At 50.2% G+C, this 27,659-nt stretch overlaps 1 protein-coding gene across 2 annotated transcripts in view; it reads right to left on the bottom strand.

Moving 5' to 3' along the window:
* The window catches only part of PRKAR1B (protein kinase cAMP-dependent type I regulatory subunit beta), a 2,827,796-nt gene that overhangs the window by 2,056,920 nt on the left and 743,217 nt on the right, over window positions 1-27,659 (bottom strand). The window lies entirely within an intron of this gene.

Below are 27,659 nucleotides of genomic sequence, written 5' to 3'. Positions count from 1 at the left end.
GCAGGGGAGGCCATCGGTACCACGTTGTGTCTTGTGAATGTGAGTCTAGGGCGGTAATGGTGAAGAGGAGATTCTATGTCAAGACGGAGGCGAGCATTATGCTTCATCTTCTTATTTATTTGCTCTCCAGCAGTTTCAACACAACAAATAAAATGTCCATCTTTACGATGGCACAAACACATTTTTTTTTTTTTTTTCAAAAACTTCATTTCCCATCAGCCTAGGCCCTGAGCCCAGTGTCCTGGTCATGTGACCTAGTCCTTCCTCTTCCTGTAAACCTCCTCTTCTTTTCCTGCCCTCCAAGAGATAAGTACCCTTTCACTTAGCTGCGCATTTCTGTCAGCTTTTGTCTTGGGTTATCAGTTGTAGCGATGATATATAGCTTTTTTCTCATGACCTATCATTAGGACAGCGCGCAGGGATCGCGCAGCGTAGGGAGGATTCGACAATCCTTTACTTTAATTTGTTTTTAGCCTGGCCCCGTGCTGCAGTATCAGCACTTCAGGGGCCGGCCTAGGACACCGCACCCGCGCCGACAGCGAGGGCCCCCACCTTCGTGAGGGAGGCGCGAGAAACTGAGTTAACGCCCATCGCGGACGACGCCGGAGGAGATACGTTTTTCCCCAGTCCCCCCGCCCTCGCGGAGGCGGGCCTTCGCCGAGGTACTCGGCGTATAGAACGAGGGACGAACCCTCCCTCCCTCGGAAAGGAGGGGCTAACCGCTGCGCGGGCAGTGCGACCCGATTCCCCGGCATAGCTAGATCGGTAATCTTTACCGGAGAGCGCTCATAAGAGCGAATTGGTGAACTCAGTGCCTACACTGATAAAAGTAAAGAAGCTGCTTTACAGTCAGGTGCAGCCTCTAGATAAAGGAGTGAGAAGTGGACGTGCCCTTACACCTTTTCAGGTACTATCAGGCACCTACCAGCACATATCATGGCCGATTTTGAGTGGAGTGAGGAGGAGCAAGAAGCCACGTACTCGGAAGATCTGGCTCAGAGCTTCAAGGACGTGCTGGGTAATTCACTCATAGAGGCAGTGGCGCTAGGAGTCAGACCCCTGCAGGACCGCCTGCTAACTATCGAGACTTTCCTAAGCCAAAAAGACAGAAGCACCGTACCATCAACAAGCACGTCCACCAGGGCCACGCCAGAGAGCCCTCAGGGGTGTACGAAGGCCCGGAAGAGCGCAAACTCTTCTGACCCCCCGGGCCAATCTGAAGGGGCGAATCCAAAGGCCCCGGAGGCATCCGACGCTTTCAATAGGCTCAGAGAAGCCTTTATGGCCAAGTCGGAGGTGCCGAGCCTCAGGACCCCCTACCCAGGGGAAGAGAATATGGGAGACGCAGGAGAGGAGGCCCCTCGAGAAGACGAATTCGTAGAATCTCCAACATCCTCACAGGAGGAGGAAGATAAAGACGGAGACGAAGGGAGCCTACCGCCTCCGAAAAAGAGACTGAGAAAACTGAATCACCTAGAAGTGGAAACCTCAGGCATGTTCCAACCCGAGGAGATTAGGAACCCAAGATCTTCGGAATGGGTGCCCTCCCCGAGGGTGGCACGATACATGACGCAGAGGCTGCGCAAGGCCTTAGAGAAGGAAGTGAGGCAAAGAATGAGGGCGGAATGCCCCAGGCCGGAACTCCCAGGGAAGGTAGCAGAAGCGCCTGAATTAGACCCTAAAATGTTAGCGTTTGTGGCGAAATCGAACAGAGACCCTAGGAAAGGGATCGACCGCTCCTGGAGGAGTTGTCAGGAGAAGGTCCTGGATCTAGCAGGCCCATTAGCCAAAATCATGGACCTGGCAGAAAGAGCGAAAGATACAGGGGAAGAAATTGACCCGGATGTATTAGCGAACTGGGCCCAAAGAGCCGTATGCCTGTTAGGTAACGCGAACTGCGCCATATCCTCAGAGCGCAGGAGGGGACTGCTTTTGAAGATAGATCAAAAACTAGGAGACCTGTCCTCCTACGAAGCAGGAGAGGCCGCGCAAGGACTGCTGTTCGGCGAGACCTTCGGAAAGGAGATGGGGAGGTTCGTAGGGACAAGGCGCAAGCCTCCATTAGAAAAATCTTTCCCGGAAGGGTTTTTGGAGGGACCGGTCGCTACAGAGGCCGAGCGTCCGGTCGTTATCAGTCAGCCAGAAGGCCTCAATCGAACAGAGCGCAATATTGGGAAGATAAGAAGCCAGACACCTTCTTCCAACCCAGAGGCCGTTTCCCCAGAGGAAAGCGAGGCAGAGGACAGGGAAGAGGTCAATACATTCCCACAGGTGAGAGTATCCGTTTACCCTGCAGTAGGGGGGAGGACAGCGATGTACTGGGAGAACTGGCGCGCGCTTTCCTGCGACGCTTGGGTGCTTCAGTCAGTCAGAGGCCTACACATACAATTTACTCAGACCCCAGTCCAATACAGAACCCCCAGGTTGATAGTGACAGCGCGAACAGAAGCAGGCCTGTTGCGAACAGAACTTCAGAGTTTAGCGGAGAAACGGGCCATCGAGCCTTGCGTAGCTCCGAAATTTATAAGCAATATGTTCCTGGTTCACAGGAAAGGGAAAGTGAGGCCAGTAATAAATCTGAAGGACTTGAACGAGTGGGTAGTTTACAACCACTTCAAGATGGAAGGGACCCACCAACTGAGAGACACGCTCAGACAGGGCGACTGGCTCACAAGAATAGACCTGAAGGATGCGTATCTCACGATCCCAGTAGAACAGGAATACCGACCCTTCCTGGCCTTCAACTGGGACGGGCGATTATGGCAGTTCGCCACGATGCCTTTCGGACTAGCGTCCGCTCCCTGGGCATTTACGAAAATGATGAGACCAGTAGCAGCAGCAATCAGAGAGAAGGGCATCCGGATCATCATCTACCTAGACGATATCCTAATAATGGCAAGCAGCGAAGAAGCGCTGCGATATCAGACCAGATGGGTAGCGAACCTACTAACCTCTTTGGGATTCCTAGTGAACCAAGAGAAATCAGAAACTGTACCAGCCAGGAGGATAGAATTCCTAGGTTTCATTATAGATACCAGGTCGGCGACCCTGGAGCTGCCGAACAGGAAGATCAGAGATTTTCGAAGGGAGATAAGGACCTGCCTCGCCAGACCGACCACATCGCTGCGAACAATCGCAAGAATCGTGGGTCTGCTGGCGGCGTCAATCCAAGCGATATTCCCAGGGCCTCTTCATTACCGAGCGCTCCAGAGGTTGAAAATAAGACACCTACAGCAAGGGCTCGGCTATCACCAGCTAGTCCAGCTAGACCAAGAAGCCCGAACGGAGCTCGAGTGGTGGCTCCAGAACATGGAGGCATGGAACGGCACAGCCATTTTTGGCGACCGCCCGGACATGGTAATAGAATCGGACGCCAGCAGGGCAGGCTGGGGTGCCCGATGCAGAGAACTCCAAACGGGAGGCAGATGGAGCTCGGAGGAGCTCAAGCTTCACATAAACTGCCTGGAGCTTCTGGCCGGCTCTTTTGCTATCAGAGCCTTCACCAAGGACAGAGTGAACTCATGTATACTTCTGAAGATGGACAACATCTCAGCAGTCAAATACATAAATCACTTAGGTGGGACGAAGTCCAGATTGTTAGCAGAGATAGCCAAGGACTTCTGGCACTCTTGTCTGGAGTCGGGAACGGCAGTGACGGCAGAATATCTACCAGGAGCCCAGAACGTGGTGGCAGACTGGAACTCCAGACATCTCACAGACACCAGCGACTGGATGCTGCACAGAGCGACATTCCAGCGGATAGAGAAGCTCTGGGGACCGTTTCACGCAGATCTATTTGCGTCCAGACTGAACGCTCAAATGAGCAGGTTTTTCAGCTGGAGGCTGGACCCAGCAGCAGCAGGGACAGATGCTTTTCTGCAAGATTGGAGAGGTCAAACGCTTTATGCTTTCCCTCCATTTATAATGATAAGCAGAGTTCTAACAAAAGTCCGCAAGGAGAAAGCGAATCTGATCATAGTAGTGCCGATATGGAAGTCCCAAGTCTGGTTCCCAGCTTTAATGGAACTGATGGCGGACTATCCTCGAGTGTTGCCGCAAGAGGAAGATCTCCTCACGGACCCAGCTGGGTCGTATCACCCTCTGAGAGTGAAGGGGACGATGCCGCTAATGGCGTGCAAGATAGCAGGAGATGTTGGAATCTCCCGGGAATTTCGCCGCAGGCTGCGAGCTTCATCGCAGAATCATGGGCTCCATCGACTAGAAGGAGCTACGATGCAGCTTGGTACAAATGGTCAAGATGGTGCAAGGCGAGAGGTTTTCATCCCATTTCTGCCCCTCTAGTAGAGATCGTGAATTTCCTGGCGGAACTTCTGCAGGACGGTAAAGCCTACCGCACGATAGGGGTATATCGATCCGCAATATCGACAGGCCATATGCCTATTGAAGGAGTACCAGCGGGTGAGAACGTGGCAGTAATTAGACTCCTGAAAGGGATAAAATGCAGAAAGCCTCCGCAACCGAGGTATAGATCTCTATGGGACGTTACAGTAGTGCTTCGACTATTAGCCGACTGGCCCAGTAATAGGTACCTAACACTGGGAAGACTGTCGGAGAAATTAGCGATGCTTCTATGCATGATCTCTTGCAGGAGAGTAGCAGACGTCAGAGCTTTGGAGGTAGACAGATTGATATACGGGCCAGACGGAGTGACTTTCCATCTGGCCAGGAGGACAAAGACAGACTCCTCGTCAATAACGTATCCATATATGCAAGATCATCCTAAATGGTGCGTAGCCGCATGCATAAGAGAATATATAAATAGAACAGCTGAGCTGAGACCAGCGGGGACGACGCAATTATTGATAGCGCGCAGGAAACCGCATAAAGGCGTAGCGACAGCCACTATAGCAAGGTGGGTTAGAGAAGTCATGAGTCTAGCAGGGATAGACATGGCGAAGTTTGGAGCACACTCTGTAAGAGGAGTGGGGGCATCCAAAGCACTCCGTCAAGGAGCGACATTGCAAGATATTCTGAAAGCAGCCGATTGGGCGAGTGATAGCACGTTCAGAACGTTTTACTTTAAGCCAATTAATGCAGTGGCAGAAGCTATGGTAAGAAGCTTTGAACAAGCATAATGCTCGCCTCCGTCTTGACATAGAATGAAGATTCCCCCTGCTAATAGCGCAGGGAGCTCTTGATTCTATTAAAGACAAGGAGGCGAGCATTAATTTCCCACCCGAGATACACGAGGGAAGAATAAAAGATGACGTGGTAATATTGAGATATGTACGGAGTAAATAACGAGTGCATTTTTTCCTCAGAAATAGGGTGTGTATCCGCCGCCCTAATTTGTACTGTTGTCTTTCCGTCTTAGGAGAAGATCAGTAAGCACGAGAGCTGATCGGAAAGCATCGATCGTGATCACAAGTTAGGATACGAGAGTTTCGTTTCACCGTTCTACAGTTCAAGGACCTCCCGGATCAAGTTGTCAGTTCAGGAGATGTTTACGATGTTAGTTGGAATACAGTCAAAGAAGAGGAGGTTTACAGGAAGAGGAAGGACTAGGTCACATGACCAGGACACTGGGTTCAGGGCCTAGGCTGATGGGAAATGAAGTTTTTGAAAAAGAAAAGAAAAAAATGTGTTTGTGCCATCGTAAAGATGGACATTTTATTTGTTGTGTTGAAACTGCTGGAGAGCAAATAAATAAGAAGATGAAGCATAATGCTCGCCTCCTTGTCTTTAATAGAATCAAGAGCTCCCTGCGCTATTAGCAGGGGGAATCTTCATTGTTTTGGTTGTGTTCTGCTAACATGGTAGAATGGTGTTCTTTTGTGCTTTGTTGCGTGCACAGGATTTGGGGCGCTGTTGGTGGAAAGGTGGCGCGAGAGTTGGATGCTAAGATTTCGAATTTGCAGTGTGTTGTTTCTGGGCCAGCGCAGGGCATTTTCCAAGGAGAATTTAACTAAGCCATGTATGTAAATATGCCCTATGTAAAGCGCTTCAGATGAAAACGCGCTATACAAAAAACAAAATTATTAGTCTTAGCAGAGGTACAAAATAGGAAGTGAGAGATCAGAAATGCAGCAGTTTCAAGGTAAATTATGAAAGGGCTGACAATAACATTTCTCTGTATAAATGTGATTCAGAGGGCCTTTGCTCCAGAGGGCTATGGGGAACATCAGAAACGCCTTTAATTTGCTTTTCCGGCCAGTGGCATGTGCAACAGGTTTAGCAGAACATTTCAGTGCTTGACATATGTTGCAGGGTTGGTAATTGTAGGGCATGGTTTAAATCTCCAGCAGGTGAGTGAACAAATCTGCCATCTGCCGGCAGGGATTCATTTAATAATTTGTTTTTGTTTAACGCACCGGGCGCGATACCTTAGCACTTCGGAGTTCTGGAAACACATTAAGCAGGAGCGCAGACAAGGGCAGGAAAAAAATGATGTACAGCAGGCAAATGGCCCATTCCTAACGGCCCAGTGCTCAGTTAGGAAGAAGAACTGGGTAATAGGGCTGTGGTCTGGTCAAAGAGGAAGTGCTCTTTGAGTGTCTGCTCCTCCCAAGTGCTTGATTCCTGAACTTGCATAGCTGGCCATTTCTTCTTCTAGTTCACTGCACAGATGCGATCTAGCTGACCCAGATGGTGACATTACGGAGGAAATAGATGGGACACGTACATGATTTAGGGTATAAATACCTAGAAAGCTGCTTAAAAGACACTGAATACTCCTAAATTAAGGGAACGTGTCATTACATTCCTTTTGCGAAATCTGTTCTACTGGTTTACTTTTATCAGGCTTTTAGGATAAGGATTAGTCTGCATCAGATTTTTCAGTAGACAAATCGCCTGATACGAAAATTATAATTATTAACCCAGCTCTTATTTAACTCATTTGTCATTTTCTTTTTTTTTTACAAACTTTATTTTAGATTTTATCTCAAGAATTCTGGTTTCAGAAATGTTAAGAAAGGATAAATAAAGACATGATATGGTTCAGTCCGTATCTAGGCTTTTTCCGATTTCCATACAGTCGCTTTTATACCGTTGAGTTCTTGAGCTTAATAATGCATTAATTAAGTAACAGTGAACAATCAAAGAATAAACCATTTTTCGCCTCCCTCCCTCCCTCCTATCCCAGCTTATTTTATAATTATGGTAATAAAGTGCAGTTGAGTTTACTATAAAACGTGTCCATCTATATGTCCTTGCGGTTCCCGTCTTTGAGAAGATTCATCCTGGTTTCGTTGGTCATATTATAGAAACTTTCCGTAGCATTCTGGGTTTAAAGTACATATGTTCTCTATCTCTGGTGAATTCATGGAGGGGCATCCATGTGTCCAAGTATTTCGAGTATGAGCCGTATGCCAGGGCTGTCATCTTTTCTAGGGCCATGATTCCCCACAGTTTAACTCACCACATAGCTTCTATTGGGCCTTGTTTATTTTTCCACATATGTGCCAAGTTAATCCTTGCTGTGCTTAACATGTGGGTGATGAGCATGGCGTTGTTCCCGGTGTTCGCATAAATGTTCTCGACTGCCACCCCCAACAGTATTACTACCGGATCCATGGGGAGCTGTACCTTCGTTATTTCTTTGATATGACTCAGGATTTCTTTGCAGTAAGTCTGTGCTTGAGGACAAGACCACCACATGTGGATCATGTCTCCCACTTCTCTGCAGCCCCGCCAGCAAAATGGGGAATAACTATTCTTGATAGAGTGTATTCGCTTTGGAGTCATATTCCACGTAAGGCACAGTTTAAATGCTGCCTCTTTGATTGAGGCACACATGGAACTCTTCGCTGCCCGGAGCCATATTTGTCCCCACATTTCCATAGGGATTTGCTTGCCCATCTTGTCTTCCCATTTCTTCATGTATGTGAGTCTCTCTTCTGGGTCAGCTCCGCAGAGCAGACGGTATATTTGCGATATGCCTTTTTCGGGTGTTCCTTCTTGTATGGTGAGTTCCAGCCCTGTTGGCGGTCGTGATGCATCTTCCTTCACCTTAGTGTTTGTGATCCAATGTCTTATCTGAATGTACTGAAATCGTTCAGTTTGAGGGACCAAGAACTTTCTTTTACATCCTTCAAATGTCAGGGGCACCCCATCCATGTAAAAGTCTCTTAGGACAACCTTCTCCCTTCCTTCCTAGTGGGACCAGAATTGTGGTTGTATGCCTGGAGAAAAGTCTGGGTTGCTGGCCATTGGTGTGAGTGGACCTCCCCCTAATTTTAGCTTTCGGCTCCGCAGAGCCTTATCCAAGTACCATAGGGAAGTTTTCATTGATTCCAGAAGCGTACCTCCTTTTCCTCTATGTTTTGTGCGAAGGAATCCGAGAGTTTCCAACAGGGTTTTCATTGCTTCTCTTTCTAGATGTACCCATCGGTTCTGGTTGTCCCTCAGGGACAATTGTAACATTGGTGTGATTTGCGCAGCCCAGAGGTATCTCCGAAACTCTGGCACCCCCAATCATCACAAGATTTGTGTTCGGAAGATAACTTTTTTGGGGATTCTCGGCTTTTTTCCCTTTCAAAACAAAGGCCATAACTTTCTTTTGTAAGTTTTGAATTGTTGGGGTAGGGACTTTCACCGGAAGGGCACCGGTTACATATAAAAATCCAGGAAGTAGAGACATTTTAACTGCAGCTATCCGCGCTGACCAGGATAACTCTTGCATATCCCACCTTTTCAGGTCTTCTATCAGTGTTGTCATCAGTCCCGGGATGTTTGTCCCGTAAAGCTTTCTGTAAGTAGGTGTTATGTTTACTGCTAAATAGGCTATGGGTCCTCGACTCCATTTTAGTGGGTCTATTCCTTCCCACCTTGCCACCCTCTCTGGGTTTTCTGTGATATTAAGTGCGCTAGATTTGGGGTAATTAATATGGAACCCTGAGACTTCCTCAAATTGCTTTAACATTGTAATTGCGTGAGGGAGAGAGTGTTCTGTGTCCTTCAAAAAGAGAAGGATATCGTCTGCATATAATGCAATTTTCTGTATACCCCCAGACCCAGTGTCCACCCCTTTGATGTCCTGTTCTACTCGTATACCCTGTGCTAGCGGCTCCATAGCCATGGCAAAAATAAACGGCGAGAGGGGGCATCCCTGTCTAGTACCTTTACAAATTGGGATATTCTCGGTCAGCTGGCCATTAATAATCAATCTTGTCGATGGGTGTTTGAAGTTGGCCATTACCATGCGGGAGAAAATCGGGCCACATCCAAACTTCCCCAAGACCAGCTGGAGAAAGCTCCAATCTAAGCTATCAAACGCCCTAGAAGCGTCCAGTGCTATTCTAGACATTGGCTGGTTAGTTTGTCATGCCCACTCTATGATTTTAATTGCTCTGCGAATATTATCATATGTATGACATCCTCTTACAAAGCCTGCCTGGTCTGAATTAATTATTTTAGGGAGGACTTGGGCTAACCTTTGTGCTAAGACAGTTGATTAAAGTTTGCATCGCTGTTTTGCAAGGAGATGGGACGGTAACTAGCACAGTCCGTCGGGTCTCTATTTGGTTTTAGGAGAAGGACTGTGGTGGCTGGGCTCATATCCCCCTTTAATTGGCCAGTGTCTCTTATGTGATTGAATAGGCGTGTTAATGGGTCAACTAATACGTTTTGGAAAGTTTTATAATGAGCATTACTTAGGCCATCTGGGCCGGCGGATTTGTTCCCTTTCAGGGCATTAATGACGCCTCGTACCTCTTCTTCCGATATAGGTGCTTCCAGTTCCAGTCTGTCGTTCTCTGTGATCTGTGGCAGTTCCAATTGTGCTGGGAATTCTGTTGGCGACTCCCTTTTTAAATTATCCCCTGCTAAATGTTTAGTATAAAAGGCATGCATGACCTCTGCTTTCTTTTCTTTGTCTTTGGCCATCTCCCCCCCGGGATATGCTAATTGGGTAATGCGATTACGTTTTTTATGCTTTTCCAGTTTGGCTGCTAGAAGCCGATTGGCTTTATCCCCTTGTATATAGTACGTTTGCTTTGTTCGTTGGAGGAGTTGTGCAGATTCATCCGCGTAATGAGCTTCTAATACAGCCTTGGTTTGTTTGAGTTCTCGCCAAGCTTTTTGGGATTGTTTATCTTTATAGTGCCCTTCTGCAGCTTTCACTTTTGTCTCCAGTTCTTGCCTCTCTTTTCTTTTCTCTTTAGTAGGTTTACTGTGTGCGCGATAAATTCTCCTCGGACTACTGCCTTGCTGGCATCCCATAATACTCCCCAGTCGATTCCGGTTGTGGTGTTTTCGGTGAAGTAATTTCTTAGCACTTGCTTGATGTCCGTTCGCAATGCCAGGTCTTTCAGTAGTAATTTGTTTAATCGCCATGCTTTGCAGACATGTGACTTCGACTGCAGCATTTCCATGGTCATTGAGACCGGTGCATGATCGGATATACATTGCACTCCAATCTCTAAACCTGTGATCTGTGGGATGGTTGTATCAGAGATTAGGATCATGTCGATCCGGGAGTATCCTTTATGTACTGCTGGATAAAAGGTGTATTCTTTTTCTTTTGGATGAAAGAAGCGCCAGGTTTCTATTAGTTGTAAGTCTCTAAGAAATTGAGCCATGGCACGTCTGTTCAGGTTATCGCTGGGTGTTGCTGGGAGAGTCCTGTCCATTGAGGCGTCCATGACACAGTTGAAATCTCCTCCTATAAGGATGAGGTGGGTTTTAGGCTCTAGGAGTGGAACCTGCCAGTGCTAAGCTCCAATTGTATTGTGTTTGTGATTTGGGCAAGATCACAGGAGCGGTTTTGGGGTTTAGCCTAAGCCCCAGTTTGGTGAGTAGGAAAAAAGAGGTTTGTTGCTCCCGGCTATCTTGCTTGGAGTTTGTGAAATAAATATTTTTAACACTTTGGTTAGTACAAATTAATTTGTTTATTGTTGGTGTTTTTCTTGGGTGATTTTTTCATAAATACATGTGTTTTTGAGAAACACTATTTGGAACTTGACGAGCAAGTTTAGGTCAGCCGACACGTGTTTCGACCCTACGGTCGTTCTCAAGGCCAATTACGGTTGCTGTGTGCCCTCAGTGGGGTTCTGTAGTATTAAACTGTCCTTAAGGCAGTCCTGGCTCCTGTTGGGCTCTGCTGCAGAGCACTGCCTGGGACATAGATCGCCACCATTGTCACTTGCTGATTCGTTAGTATTCCCCCGAAGATTAATCATCTCAGTTCTGGGTCTCTTTTAACAAACAGTTTTTTTAATTGGATTCCTCTAGCTATGAGAATTCCCACTCCTCTCTTTTTCGTTCCACTCGAGGCCAGGAATTGTGTTGGGAAGGCCTTGTGTCTCAATCTATGTTCGTCTTCCGGGAGCAAGTGAGTTTCCTGCACCCACACCACTGAGGCTTGTAGCTCTTTCAGCCGTCTCATGATGGATCTTCTTTTGATAGGGGAGTTTAGCCCCTGCACATTGAGCGGGACGAACGTCCGGTCAGCCATATTCAGGATCAGGCATCATTTGCTTTATACGCCACTTTTTACTTGGTCTCTTGGGAACCGCATGCATGTAGCTTTATTCTCAACCGCAGTTTGTGTTTTGTATAACATTTTTCCCCCTTCCCCTGTACCAACTTTCAAAAACTTTATAACCTCAACAAATAACACTGGTTGTCACACAGTTAACCAATTCACCTGGAACTAACTTTCCCAGGAATAGAGGGTTCTGTGATTTCCCCCTCACACCCCCCCTTTTTTTCCTTTCAATTTAGTCATCTCTATTTTTACGCCCAACTTAATGCTCTTATTTAGGGTGACCCATTAGTGAAAGCTAATTTGCCCTCTTCTCTGATATTACCTCAGTAGGGTGTCCTTCGGCATCTTTCTTCTAAATGGTAATAGGCACACAGGTTTTAAGATTTGTTGGCAGTACTTTCATCCCTCCAAGTTTACCTCCTTGTGTTCATTTGTATGGCCTCACAAGCGAGGTTGCGCTGGTTTACAATGATCCTTCTCCCGAGCTTCACTCTCTTTGGGGTGGTCCAACAGGGACCCTCTTTTGGTAGTGCAATCTTCCCCTTCCATGTTCTTCAGGAGTTCCTCCCATTGTTCTTCTTTTGTGATTGTGTATTGCTGTCCTTTCCAGTTCAATCTGAGACCGGATGGGAAGATCCACCGATATTGGGTTGACTGGTTTCTTAACCAGTCCGTCACCCCCGCTGCCGTTTCCTCTTCTGCAGTGTGTCTTGTGCGAGGTCTTGATAAAGCGGAATGGTTGTTGTCCGGAATCGGATGGGCTCCGCCTTACGAGCTGCCTTTATGATGTCATCTTTTAGTTGGTACAGGTGTACTCTGGTTAGCACATCTGGGGTCAGGGTTCTCTTGATTTGATAGGTGGAGTATACCATATGGGTTCTATCCACGATTATGTCTCTTTCGTCGTCTGGCCCCAATATTGGTCGTAATATTTTGATTGCTGTCCGTTGAAGCTCTGAGTCTGAGATTGATTTGGGCATGCCTCGAATTCGTATATTGTTACGCCTTGATCTATTTTCGGCGTCTTCTTGTTTGTCCTGGATGCGGTTTAATTGTTGTTCCAGTTCTTGGACTCTTCCAGATAGCACATCCTGTTCATATCCTTGCTCGGCCAATGTCGTTTCTGCTTCCTCCACTCGCTTTTCCACTGATGTGATCCCTTTGTTGAGCTTAGCTATTGTTTTAGCCAGTTCAGAGGCACTATCTCTGATGTCTTTTTTGAGCTCCTGTAGCATCTGCAGTATGTCAGACTTATGCAGCGGCAGATCCCCCCGTGCCAGTTTGTCTTCTTGGATAGGAGAATGCACCTGCGCGGTTGTCTGTTGTAGGGTGTGTTTCTCAGTGTCTGCGGCTTGCACGAGTGCTTTAATATCACCGGAGGACGAGCTTTTTTGCTTCTGGCCTTGTTTGGACATGTTTAATGATGAGGGGGTGCAAAGATCAAAGTCAGTTGTACGCCGGAGGTCCCGGCACCGTAGGATCTTTTAGATTCTTGTCTTTGGGGTTCTCCCTAAGTAACGTGAGGATTGTGATTCTTGTATGCGGGCACCTCTCGCCTTTGTACTTTATGGATACTTACTCCATTTCATGCAATATTGCAGTATGAGACCTCTGTCAGCTTCCAGTGAGGAACTCTACATGCAGCCTGTAGCGCGCACCGGTTGCCGTTGGCTTGGTGCTTTGTCTCCCTTTCCTCCTGCGTGAGTGTATGTTATTGTTCTGGCTTCTTCTAAACTTAGATGGCTGGCGCTCTTTAGCCGAGCTCCCTCTCTTAAGCGCCTGCTTCAACTGGTGGGCATTGTTCTGCTTCACCTTGCCATTATACATGGTTATTTCTCGCCCTGGGGAATGGAGTGAGCTGTGATGCCTCTGATATTCTCTGTATTGGGAGTTCACTGCTGTATTTTCAGCGAATGATCAGGACCAACAGCTCGTTTTGCTGCATGACCTCCTTCCCCCTTCTGTATAAGCCTTTGTCCGCAGACCCTCAGGAATCTGTCAACACGCGTCCAGGATGGCGTCAGGAAAGGGCACCTCCAAATGTATCTTACACTTCCAGGATGAAGCAGCACCTCCGGCTAATGGAAGTGAAGCTCAGGGCTTGGATAAGTGCCTTGCCGCTGTGTGGGTTACAGGTACCTTTCATGTTTCTAATCGCGCAATGTCATTGTTGTTAGCCTTCTCTGCCTGCCAACCATGCAGTCGAGTGTCGTAGGCGCGGATGCGTATGCTTCGGGGGACCCGTGCCCAGCGTGTTCCTTGCGGTTATGTTCCTGACGCGGGTAGTCCCCGTTGCAGCCGCTGCATTCACCCTTGTTTGATCAGCTCACGTCCCGGTCTGCCGCTTGTCCATTGGGCCGCAAGCGTTCTTCTCTTGCGGTCATTCACCGCTCGCCTGACTCCTCTAAATCCGCCTCTGATCCGCGGCCCTTCCTGGGTTCCCGCACTTCGGACTCCCGAGCGCGCCGCCTCTGCCTGCTGAGGCCGGTGCCTCACGATGCGTGCCGGGGAGAGAGCCGCAGACCCCCTCCGTCTCACCAAAGCACCGATCAGCCACGGTGCCGGGGCCTTCAGAGAGTCCCCCAGGTGTGCAGTGTGCCCCTCCTCTGCTGTCACGCACTGCCCGGGAACCGCTCCGTGTCTTCTCTTCTCACAAGAAGCTTCCGGCGGCCGCCATTTTCATGCAAGGTCTGGTACGGGACCCATCCGAAATTTGCCTGCAACTTCTCATTTAATGTTTAGTGCTGCCGAATTCCCACCTCTTCAGATGCCCGAGGTGTTCATAGCTGTGCAGGTTGTTTCTGCAGCTTAGTCGGTGCATCTATAAGGGGATAAGGGCCCAGGGGTTGAAAGGAATCACAGAGCTTGCCGAGCAGCCATCCGTTCAGGTCCTCGGCTGGCCACACCCCCAACTTGGGCTCATTTTCACAATAACGTGAACATCAGAAGAAGCTATGGAAGGTTGCTGCATCAATACCATCAGGCAATTTCGGTCGAGTGGCCTTGTACCATATTTCTTTAGGCTAGGAATGTATGTTTGGATGTGATGCACAGCTTTGCCAGGACCAGGCTAGGGTTTTTAATTTAATCTGGGGTGGTACACATTTGATCATAACTGAAATAGTATTGTAAAGAAGTATTGCATGCCAATTATTTACCAAAGTTGTTTAATTATTGCACACTGTTCCTTTATTGGAACTTTACTAATGGGTTAGGGAGTGTAGCATCCCCACGCCCCCTCTATATGGCTCCTGTACCGAGTATGGAATGGCCTGTACTGGTTCATTGCGTTTAGGGGATGGCTGGGGTCTTTTGCGGCCTGTGAATATCCTGTTGTACAATGTCTACCTCATGGTGTGTTTGTACCATCAGCTCTACACGCTATGCCCAAATTAATTAATGTTTTATGTTCCCATTAATTGTCAAGTCTATTAACCCCTTAAGTGCCAAGGACGAGATATCTCGTCCTTGGAAGTGCATGTGCAGTGCCAAGGACGAGATAGCTCATCCTTTTTGGCAACTTGTTTTGAGCGATCCCTGCCTGCAAAGCAGGGATCGCTCAAAACTGTAATCTAACCCCCGGGTTATGTGAGGGGGAGGTCCCCCCTCACTGCCAGGGAGCTGGATTACCTTCATTCTCACGTCGGCGTGCGTAAAGCACGTTGGCGTGAAACTGAAAGTAAAATCACTGCAGCAGCCATTTTCGGCTGCTGCAGTGAAGAAAGAAGGTGAGTACCCTTCTTTGTCAGCCTCGATCTCCGGCTGTATTGCAATCCGGAGATCGAGGCGGGTATCGTTGGAAAGGGGAGATTCTCCCCTTTCCAACGATACCCATTGTGTGGCATTTCCGCCCGATCCGTGAGCATAAATGTCACAGGATCAATAGAGACCCGTTTGTGACGCAGGGGGAGGAGGGGCTGCTTACTAGGTAAGCGCCCCCCCCCCCCGTGGCCCCAGCGCTGGAGACCCCTGGGGGCAGATGATCACTGCACCCAGGGGTGAAAAAGAAAAAAAAAAGGCGAGGGAAGGGGGGAGGTGGAGGCGGTTTGGGGCCTTGGGGCCCACCAGGCCACTAGGGATATAGGAGAAAGTGGTCTCCTTGGAAAGGGGAGGTTCTCCCCTTTCCAAGGACAGCACGTATATGACGCATTGCTGGTCGCAACCCACTGGACCACCATGGAAACGTTTGTGATGTGGGGGGTAGGGTGGCAGCTTCAAGTAAGCAGCCCCCCCGTCCCCCAAAGCATGGGGGCACATATGTGCACAACCCTGGGGGCAGATGGCTGATCATCTGCCCTCAGGGAAGGGGGGCAAAAAGAAAATAAATAGAACAGGGGTGGGGGTGGGGATTCTGGGATTTTTTTGCCCCCATGAAATGGTGGTGGCCCTCCCCCTCCCACACCAAGTGGAAAGGGGGGGCACCCCTTGTAGCCCTCGCTGAGGGCAGATTTATGGCCCCAGGCATGAGTACATGAGGTGGTGCCCCATCCAATTGGGGGGTGGGGGGAAGGGCTACCAGGAACTAGTGTGCAGGCCCCCCAAAGGATGGGGCCTGCAGGTTAGCCCCCCCCCCGGGGGCAGATGGCTGATCATCTGCCCCCAGGGAAGGGGGCAAAAAGAATAAAAAAAATAAAATGAAAATAAGAAAAGGGAATTTTGGGTGGCGGGGGGTTTAAAGACCGGAGGGGGGGGGGGTCTGCACTTCCGCTCTCTATATGGTAGAGGGGAGGCACAGAGACCCCTGCCAAGATTCTCTAGTATTGGTAGACGTAGTCGAGCAATCAAGGCCTAGCTTCTCAGGAGGTGATGCGAGCTGGTTCTTAAGTACAGTGTAGTCCCCAAGCACCCACAAAGGAATGTCCACACACTGTATCGGTTAAAACACAGCCTTTATATAATTAATATTCAAGGTCCTATACACGATCACAATAACTCACTTTGTACTCCGAAAATCAACAATGGTAAATATGTACAATTCTAAAGTGGTACCACTAACGTTACTCGATCTTATTAAAGTGGATACGGTCAGAATGACACACAGAACAAAATAAAGAGGAAACCAGCAGTAGAGAGAGGAAGGAAAGCAGGATGGTTGAGCAATAGGCAGAATACTGGTAACTACCGTTAAACACAGCTCTGTGTGGAGATCCCCCCACCTGGGCAACCTGTAGAAGAAAGATACAAGCCCAGTCCATATATTGTTCACCCTTAGACTTCCCAATAGTTCTGCAACCCCAAAGTACCTTGGTGTTGTAGCATTCCGCGTCAGGGAAATCGACAACCCTTCTTAAGTGTCCTCCCTTTCAGGCAGGAGTCACGGGTTGTCGAACGTCCGACGGAGAACAGGTCGAGCTACGACGGTGAAGTGGCAGCGTCGTTCCTAGCGGTGCTGGTTGACTGGGAAGCGTAAACGTCCTGCCAGGAAGAGGCGTGCAGGGCACCTTGGTGTTGATAGTTCAGGACCGCAAAGAGTTGAAGAACTGTGGCCTAGCAAGGGTGTTGGGTCGTCGGCGTCTCTGTGGTCTTTGGGTGGCAGGAAACCCACCGGTGGATGCTCTTAGGCACGTCGACGGTCAGGCCTTCTCCAGCCGGATACGACGGTGACGATGTGGACGAGAGCGTCCTTGGATCAATGAAGTTCTTAGGCAACGGGAGCACAGCGGCTCCAGTTGGCGACGGCGGTCGACGACAGTGGCGGACAACAGTCTTGGCGCTTCTCCTTGGAGTTCCGCAGCAGTCACGGTATCGGGTCGGCAGCCTGTCGAAGGTCTGTCTACCTGGGAGCTTAGGCAAAGATCAGCTGTGCACGATTGTCCCTCGTAGCTCAGGAAGAGGGCGCCTTACCAGGTCCTCTCTGGGTCAGTCATTGAAGCACAGCAGCTTTCCTATTGCGAATGAGAGCAACAGCAATTCTTCTCGTCCAGCAGGGCTCAAGGTTAAGCATCACTCCAGTTACTTGTCGTAGTGGACTTCAGCTTCTGAACACGATTCCTAGCAGTGAGAGATCCCCAGATATACTGTTGATCTCCGATTCATCCCGCTGGGTCGCACTCAAGCATCCAATCACGACTACGGGCACATCCAATCACGACTACGGGCATTCATGCAGGCAGACAGCCAATCAGGCACACAAGGGGCCTCATTACACGGTATGCGGTAAAAAACGGAATTTACCGGCATGGCGCTATTAGCGTGTCCGCCCTCGCAGGCGACCGTTAATAGCGCCCCATTCCGAGTACGCGGACACGCATAGTGCCATGCCGGTAAATGACCCTACCGCCATGCCGCAAAAGTCCCCCAAGAGCACCTTACCGGCTTTGTCCAAAGTGCTGATAGCACCTCCGCCCTCACGCTACATGGAAATAGCAGTTACCGCTAATAGCGCTTACCGCCATTAGCGGTCACCGCTATTAGCGGTCACCGTAAAAAAGCGGAACCGGAAATAGCATCATCGCACAGGAACGGGAAAGAGCTCGGTGGCCATCTTTAAAAACACAATCCATTGCCATCCTCTGCACCCAGGACCTGCAGCAACACCACAGCTGGAAAAACTTCTTCCCACGACATCAAAGAATGCCCAAGGCCCTAAAGAAAGGTGATGCCCGCCAGCGCAAACAACGCTTCTCCGACGAGGAGTTGACAATGCTAGCAGACACACTAGCTGAAAATGCAGATGTAGTGTTTGCAAGCGACAAAAAGGAGATCTGGGCAGAGGTGGCGCGGAAAGTCAGTGAGGTGGGCACCACCCCCCGCACCGTAAAGGACGTGCGCAAGCGGTGGGACGATCTGCGCCTCCGTGTACACAGTATACTATCGGCCAACAGGAGTCTGGCCTTGGGCACAGGAGGCGGAGGGGGATCCCCGATGAAGATGCAGGAGTGGGAGGAGACATGTGCCAGCACCATTGGCATTGAATCCATCGAGGGAGTAGGCCAAATGGAGCGCGGTGTGGCAACAACGTCAGATGGAGGTGAGCGTCCACGCAAAACACTGCAATGCAAAGCATGAGGTCCTCCCCCAAATGTGACATGGGAATTATCTAATGGATGGGGGCATCACACACACATGTATAGAACCCTGTACATATGCCGTGCACATCCCCACACAACCACATGCATGCAGCACCTCACACACGTGTCACCCTGACTCATGTCTGGATGACCCACCCATCTGGCCAACAACTGCATGTCCAAACTAGATGTCCAAATCCATAGAACTGCAGCAACAACAACATATGCATGATGCACGTTGACCCATCACTGATGCTATCCCTGTCTTGCTCCCCCACAGGCACAATCTGACAGTGAGGAGCTGGACTCTGCAACGCAGGCCCCACCACCCAAAAAGCAGGCCAACGGCAAGGTTGCAGGCACCAGGCCCAGGATATCGAGGGGCACTGGGAAATCTGGAGTGGCCAAGCGGTCCAAAGCCACACACGCACGGCCTACACCAAGGGTTGATATCCCATCCGATACTGTGGTAGCACCCACACCACCCACCCCCACCACTCAGGAGCCAGTGGCAGAAGGCACGCTGTCCGCAGCCAATAGCTCCGTCGGGGAAGCAGCTACCACAGCACCCATGAGTGATGTGGAGGACCCATGTCCGACACCGAAAGTGCAGCGTACACCCAGTCCCCAGCTGTCTTCACACCCCAGCCCATGCAACACACCAAATGGCAGCATCCATGAGGCGTATACCGGAGAATCACTGGCAGGGTTATTGAGTCCCGTGGCGAGCTCACCTGATGGAGGCCACATGCAGCAAGCTGTGCCGAGGAGAAACAGGGCAGGTCCACAGACGAGAGCATAAGCCTAATAAGACAGCGCCAGGAGGAGCTCAATGCCCTGGTTGGCCGGCAAGTGAGCGAGGCTGCCTTGTCCAGGGAGGAGATTCGGGAGTTTTCAAGGGGCATGAAAGCCGCCATGGACAGCAACACGACGCGCTTATGTAATGAGATGGCCGCTGTGAGGCAGGTCCTAACCCGCATTGCTGAGGCGATGGAGAGCATGCGTCACACACAGGGACCTGATCAACCAGGCACCTCCTCGTCTGCCAGCTCTGACCAAACAAGCACCCTGCGCAGGTCCAGCCGGTCCTTGCGGCGGCCAGACTCACAACCCCCCAATGGTGGTAGTGGAGGAGGGAAGTAGGGCCAGCCTGTCACTGTTGACACTTGCAGACTAATGCAGCACTGATGTGCACACCATGTTTGTGGAAGTTGTGGAGGAGGGGGGTGAGGGTGTTTGGGGGAGTTGTGGGGGGGTTGAGGTTGTTTGGGGGAGTTATGGGGGGAGGGGGGTGAGGGTGTTTGGGGGCGTTGTGTGGGGAGGGGGGAGGGAGAGTATGTTTGGGGTGGAGGGTACATGCACTTTTGATTCACATAATGCTCAATACACACGTTATGGCATGGATAATCACATGACTGGACATTGATTATTGTGTATGTGTGCTTTATTGGTGAAGGGTGCACAGTGTCAATGTCCTCCCAATACCCAGTGCCCTGAGCTCCACATCAATTGCACCCTCCTAATCCATGTGTATCAGAAACAATGGTCCCTCCTGGGCATCGCCACCTGCATGACCTGCAGCCCCCTCTCCTCCATCCTCATCCCCGTCTTCATCCTCAGCAGGTGGTTGCAGTTCAATGTCAGGGGGCATTGGCACATTCCGTCTGATACACATATTGTGCAGCATGACACATGCCATGGTGATCTTGGCCACCTTCTCATGCCCGTACAGGAGTGCCCCGCCCGACCTGCTGAGGTACCGGAAGCGTGCCTTCAAAAGGCCAAATGTCTGCTCAATTACCACGCGGGTACGGGTATGTGCACGATTGTAGTCCTCTTCGTGCCTGTTCTGTGGGTTCCGTACAGGGGTAAGGAGCCACCTCTTCAGGGGATAACCGGCATCACCTGCATGGGTGCAACAATGGGTATGTGTAAGTGTTTACATCAAGTGGAACCTGTACATATCACACAAACAATCATATCATTGTGAATGACATCCACTGATCCAAGCACGCATGGCAATCAGGGTAACTGCAATGTGGGAAGGTGAGGTAGTCCTTGCAAGTGGACATGCACCATGCATGCATACGGCAGAGATTGCCATGTCCTGGCTGAGTTTAAGTCATTCATGTTTCCCGGCCCTGGCAACGTTTGTACCACACTGCTAGTATACTGCCATTCCTCATTTGAAGTCACCATGCTGTTTAATGGCAATTCAGTAGTGTTCTACGGGTGTGGCTCACTTCAATGGCTACAGGAGATCCATTTGTATGCACTCATGGGCGCGGATCATTTCTGATGTTGTTCAGCGTACATTTCTGATGTGATTTTTCCATGCATGTTGCTGATTTGTGTTATGGGGCAAATGGTGTGTTGTGCGATGTGCATGTGGTTGGAAATGGCATGTTTGGCGTAATGGATTGATATCTTTGTCCGGCAAATCACAACTTGCATGTGCTTTTGTGTGTGGTCCATTGTGTGCTGCCTCACTGGGCAGTGATGCTAATATGTATGTCCATTCTTCTCCTGACACCAGTTCACACCCAGTTGGAGTATGCACCCCCCCCACTCACACCCAGTTGGAGTATGCATCTCCCTCCACTCACAACCAGTTGGAGTATGCATCTCCCACTCCCCCACTCACACCCAGTTGGAGTATGCACCCCCCCACACTCACACCCAGTTGGAGTATGCATCTCCCAGCCCCCCCCCACTCACACCCAGTTGGAGCATGCATCTCCCACCCCCCTACTCACACCCAGTTGGAGTATGCACCCCCCCACACTCACACCCAGTTGGAGTATGCATCTCCCCCCCCCCCACTCACACCCAGTTGGAGTATGCATCTCCACCCCCCCACTCACACCCAGTTGGAGTATGCACCCCCCCACACTCACAATCCACATCACACTGCCATGTGGTTGGCCTGCTACTCACCAAGTAGCCACGAACGTTGTCCAGCATGTCGCTCCATGTATCGTGGTATTGTCGAGTTCCGCAGGACCATTGAATCATGGGTTGATCCGGGATATCGGGCACAACAATGTGTGATGATCTTGTTGGAGTCACATACCATTTGGACGTTGATGGAGTGGTATTGCTTTCTGTTACGGTAGACTACCTCATTGGCATGTGAGACCACCAGTTCAACATGGGTACAGTTGATGGCCCTGATGCAACTTGGGATGCCTGCCAGTGGATGGAAGCCAACTTTGGTGTTGGAGATCTCCTGGGCAGTCCGTGGCATGGCTATGTGTTGACTTGTGTGCTTCAGGAGGGCATCGATCACCTGGTTCAGCGTGCGTGAGAATACTGGTTGTGATATGCCATGCATCTGACCTACCGTATGCTGGTAGGTGCCTGTGGCCAAGAAGTGGAGCACAGTTACCACCTTCAGTAGAGGGGGGATGGCAGTACGGATGTCTATGAGACTCACAATGTCGTCGTATATCATGTCTACAATGGTGGTGATGGTATCCCGGTCCAGACGGTACAGGGTGTGTATCTGCTCAGGTGTTAGGTTGAATGGACTGGCTCTGATCCTGGGAATTGGTGGCTGCCTCTGTGGTATCACTAGGTGCACTGGTGGTGCTTGCTGCGCCTGTCTTGCCCTCCTCCTCCTCCTCCTGCGTCTCCTCTGTGCTGCCTGTTGTTGTAGCTGCTGCACTGCAATTATGTCCTCCAGCCCATGTAATGCTGCTAGTATTGCATCCATCTTGGTGTGGAAATGGGTGTGGGAAGGGGTGTGGTGTGCTCTTTTGTGCTGCCAGTCTCCATTGTCTCCACCTGTGCTGATTTTGTCAACCTGTGGCAGGTGGGAACACTGCTCAGGTCTTTTAACGGGTGGTTCGCGATGCCGGTATTAGCGCCTTGCCGGTAAAGGGTTTTTGGGTCTTCGCCATTCCAGTATTGCCATGTCCGCATGGCTTGTGATGGCGTGCTATTAGCGCTATGGCGCTATTTCCGGACTGAGGGGTCGCGCGCCCACGGACTTGCCCCTAATGTTGCCACCGTACTTAGCGGTGCCGCTAATAGCGGTTTGTTCGGGTCGTGATTGTGGAGGGGATTTAACGATACCGGTAATCCCTTACCTGTACCGGTAAATCCCTACCGCCTACCGTGTAATGAGGCCCAAGGTATTCAGGCCATTCACTTCTCTCCAGATACTCACAACAAGTTATGTGTATTGGGACAAGTACCGAGCCATTCAACACTCCAAGCTGCATTCATACCGGTTTCGGGCAGGGCTGTCTCAACCATTGCGTCAACCACCAGATACTTGACAGCCACAACATAGAATGTATATTCGTCACACACTCCATTCACCCAGGTCCCACCCACAGGCGTACCCACAACATACGGTCGTTGAGAAGGCTCCAGCCAGTCTGGTCGGCACTTCCCCACACTACCATATATGGAACTTCCACCCAACAGCCAGTCAGGGGGAAGGGACAGAGGCAGGGCTTCCCGGGACTTCGGGAAGATTAGGGTAACAGGTGATGGAAGGCAAGAGGCCATAGGGGCCATTTTGTCTCCATCAGGAATCTACCGATTCCAATGACAGGGCCTGGGCATCCCAAAATGGAGGACGCTCAGGGCACCAGTCATTTCAGCACGGAGCTGCCACCAACCCTTACCCTGCTCTGTGGGTCACACACAGGTGCCCAAAAACATACACTAGGGGCACAGGGTTGTGCCCCTGCCCATGGGTGCCATAAGGGTATCTCACGGGTCTGTTCACCAAACCAAAGGAGAGAGAGCTACACCGCCAGGAGTCCCACATGAAGTCCTGCGCGGAAAACACGACAGAACACACGATAAAAACAGTAAAGGACAAGGATACGGAGGCCCTGTCCCTCGATGCATTTCCAGCATCACAGTCGCCCCCCCCCAGACTGAGGTGGAGGGTGCCTAATCTCCCACGGGTTGGACACCCTCACCCTCAACATACCTTCTGGAAAGGCCATCTGCATTATCGTGACTCTTTCCTGGTCTGTGCTCAATGGTAAAGTCTAGTCCTTGCAGAGTAATGGACCACCTGAGCAGTTTCGGGTTTTCACCCTTCATCTGCATAAGTCACTTCAGGGGCTTATGATCTGTTTGGACCTTGAAGGTAGACCCGGTAAGGTAGGGTCTAAAACGCCTAAGGCTCCAAACAATACTAAAACATTCCTTTTCAACAGTAGCCCACCTAAATTCCCTACCCTTAAGTTGTCTACTGATGAATATGATCAGATGTTCTCTTCCTTTGTCATCTAACTGGGACAAGACAGCTCCAATTCCGGTGTTGCAGGCGTCAGTTTGAACGATAAAGGGCTTGCTGTAATCAGGCGCACACAGCATGGGTGCCCGACACAGACTTCCTTTCAAGCCATCAAAGGCCCTCTGATAGTCTTCAGTCCAATTAACCTTCCTCGGTTGTTTGGGCGAAGTCAATGCTGTCAGGGGTGCAGCTATGGTTCCATAGTCTGCCATGAAATTGTGGTAGCACCCAGTGAGGCCCAAAAACCCCGCCTACCTCATGACCAAGATAGGTGACTTTCCCCTGAACTATCTGGCACTTGGTGGCCTTGATAGTGAGGTTAGCCCTTTTTAACGCCTGCAACACTTTATCCAGATGAGTCAAATGCTCTTCCCAGGTGGAACTGTAGACGGCAATGTCGTCTAAGTAAGCCACACAAAAGGCTTCAAGCCCACTGAGCACACGGTTGACTAATCTCTGGAAAGTGGCAGGGGCGTCCTTCAGCCCGAAAGGCATGACTCTAAACGGGTAGAGTCCCTCTGGTGTTGAGAACGCTGTCTTTTCCTTGGCATGGTCCGTCAGAGCTATTTGCCAATAGCCTGAGGTAAGGTCGAAGGTGCTCACAAATTTGGCAGCACCTATGGTGTCCACAAGCTCATCAGCCCGGGGCAAAGGGTGAGTGTCAGTCTTGGTGACGGCTCATCGGTAGTCCACACAGAACCTCCAATCCTTGGTACCTGCCTAAGAACATGCTTTGGGGACAGGGACCAGGGACTGGTTGAGGGTTCAATACCACCCAGATCCAACATCTTGGCGACCTCAGCCTGGATGTGGTTCTTGACGGTATCTGACATACGGTAGCACCTGCTTTTGACAGGCACACTGTCACCAGTGTCAATCTCGTGCCTACACCACGGTGTAAGGCCTGGTGTCAGTGAGAACAGAGAGGCATACTGTCGGAGCAAAGCCCGGCAGCCCTTCGGCTGCTCTGTAGTAAGATCGGGAGAGAGATGCACTCCCTCCACGGAGCCATCCTGAGGGTTGCTATACAGCAAATCAGGAAGGCGCTCACTCTCATCCTCTTCTTGCCCTGAAGCTAGCAAGAGGCATGAGACTTCGGCCCACCTGTGGAAAGCCTTGAGCCTGTTAACATGGAATATCTGAGGGGCTACCCCAGAGGCTCCCATGTCAACCAGATAATTGACCTCGCCCATCTTGGAGATTATCCTGAAGGGTCCAGTCCATTTATCCGCCAACGCCCGAGGCTTGGTAGGCTCCATCACGAGGACCTCCTGTCTCGGAGTCCAATCCACTTGCGATGCTTTAAGGTCATGCCAGTACTTATTCAATTCCTGGCTGGCCTTAAGATTCGCTGTTGCCTGTCCCATCATCTGTGTCATCCTCCGCCTGAGGCCTAACAAATAGTCCCCCACTTGCTTGGCGGGACCTGGAGGGGTGGCCTCCCAACCTTCTCGGATCAAGGCGAGGAGCCCCCTCACGGGATGTCCAAAGAGTAACTCAAAGGGGCTGAAACCAACCCCCTCTTGAGGTACCTCTCTGTAAGCAAACATCAGGCATGGCAGGAGAAGATCCCACTTCTTCCTGAGGGGCTCTTCCAAAGCGCCTAAAATGCCTTTGAGAATTTTGTTAAATCTCTCCACCAAACCGTTGGTCTAGGGTGGTAAGCGGTGGAGAATTTTTAAGTTACTCCACATTCTTTCAACATGGTTTTCATGTAACTCGACATGAACTTGGATCCTCTATCAGAAACAACCTCCTTAGGGAATCCAACACGGGTGAAAATGCCCATGAGAGCCCTGGCAACCACCTTGGCCATAACCGTCCGAAGGGGTATAGCCTCAGGGTACCTGGTGGCATGATCTACCAAAACTAGGATGAACCGATGTCCACCTGACGTGGGAGGGTCAAGGGGACCGACAATGTCGATGCCAACCCTCTCAAACAGTGTGCCCACCACTGGAAACGGTTGCAGTGGGGCGATGACTCTGCCTCCAGTCTTGGCAGACAACTGACAAGTTGGACAGGTCCTGCAGTGGGACTCCACTTCTACTCCCATCTGTGGCCAGTAGAAATGGGCAGAGAGCGTCTGCTTAGTCTTCTTGGTACCAAGATGACCAGCCAAGTGTCAAAAGTCTCTCCCCTTCTCACCTGTTTTTGTTGTTTGCTTGTGACCTTCTGTGGTGTCTTCTTTCTCACGGTCCGGGATTTGTACAAACCCATGTGTTGGTCCTCGGATTCCAGCGTGAGGTTCGCAATCCAACTCCAGGATACGTTCAGATGTCCAGGGCGGAAACCAGGAAGGAATGATGCTCGCACTCGGAGGCACGGGACGCCGTGACCCGAGCGCGGGTGAAAATCCAGGAAGTTCGGAGGTAAGGTAGAGGAATGGGAGGAAGGAAGGGGGATTCAAGGAACCGGGAACCAGGAATCAGAAGAAAGCCCCGAGCGAACTCTGGCAACACACGTCCAATACAGCAAGCGGTATCCTTGAGAAGCACAGAGCCGCGGGGCGTGTCTATTTTGTAGAGCGTGGCGCGTAGAGACTGGCAAGCAGCGTTCCGTATCAAGCAGCCATGTTGGAAGGATCACTTTTTTTTTTATTCTTTATTTTTGTTGCACACAGTTAATGCAAACAGTTAGCTGTAATATTAATATATTCATACATTGTACAATTTCAATTACTGTTCAGAGTCAGAGTGTTCTTGCTCGGTCTTTTCAAATAGGTACAGTTTGTATCTTTCCCAAATATTCTTTGGCCGGGAAACAGGCAGTACCGAGTCTATGTACAGTTCCTCCATCTCGTTTGCCCATACCATGTCCCTGTCCCAATCCGCCTTGGTTGGGGGATTTGCACTCTTCCATTTGAGCAGGATTGCCCTCTTGGGTAGGAGCAGACTTAATTTCAGTAGTAGCCGCCATATCGGGTTCATTTTCTAGACTACCCCCAACAGGCACATCTGTGGGGTCCATTCCACTGGTTGATCTGCCATCCCATCCAATGCTAGACAGACCTCCTCCCAATATCCCCTCAGTTTAACACACGCCCATAACATATGGTAAATGTTTGCATTTTCAGCATGGCATCTCGGGCAGTTCCCAGTCATGGCCGGGTATATGCGTTTGAGCTTCAAAGGAGTGTAGTGTGTTCTTTGTATTATCTTTTAGTGGATTAGCCTGTATCTAGAGTTACAGGAAATCTGTTTGGTGAGTGCACAGTGTCGGGACCATTCATCGTCTTCAATCTGCTCACCCAAGTCTTGTTCCCACTTGGACTTAGTTGTGCGTTGCTCTATCGGGCGTGTCTGGAGTATGATCTTATACAGTGCTGATGCCGTTATCTTTTGAGATCCCCCCGTGAACATATATCCCAATCCCATGTTAAGTGGTGGTTCATTAGGAAAGGTCGGACATATGCTTTGTATGGCTGTCCGTATACAGGAATATTGTTGTCTGGTCCCATATGTATTCCCCACTACATCCTTGATATCATCCCACTGGATAAAGTGCCCATCCGTGAATAGTTGACCCCATTGTGATATGCCCTTGGAGGACCAATGGCGGGCTACTTCCCCCTCTATACTGAAGGGAGTCTGGGGGTCACCCCAGAGCGGCATACTCGGGTGGTATATCTTATCCGTGCCATATATCTCAACTATTTTGGCCCACGCCGTAGTCACCACTTTTGTTGGTTTCAGGGAGTTATAATGCTTGGAAGTGGGCCTCTTAAGTTGGTGGAGCGCCAACACGGCCTCTTTTTCGGGCTGGCTCGGTACAGGGCCCGCTGGGTTAAGAAATGTTGTGGCCCACTGGGCGGCATGCTGTGCCTGTGCAGTCAAATAGTATAGTTTGAGGTCTGGTGCCAGCAGACCGCCCTTTGGGTAGTCATCAGTAAGTACCCTCCAGCTCACCCTAGGGTGACCACCCCAAACAAATGAAA

The sequence above is a fragment of the Ambystoma mexicanum genome, chromosome 2q (assembly GCF_040938575.1).
Source record: "Ambystoma mexicanum isolate Mex_15411 chromosome 2q, UKY_AmexF1_1, whole genome shotgun sequence".
Classification (NCBI taxonomy): Eukaryota; Metazoa; Chordata; class Amphibia; order Caudata; family Ambystomatidae; genus Ambystoma; species Ambystoma mexicanum.
This window is presented reverse-complemented; position numbering and strand designations above follow the sequence as displayed.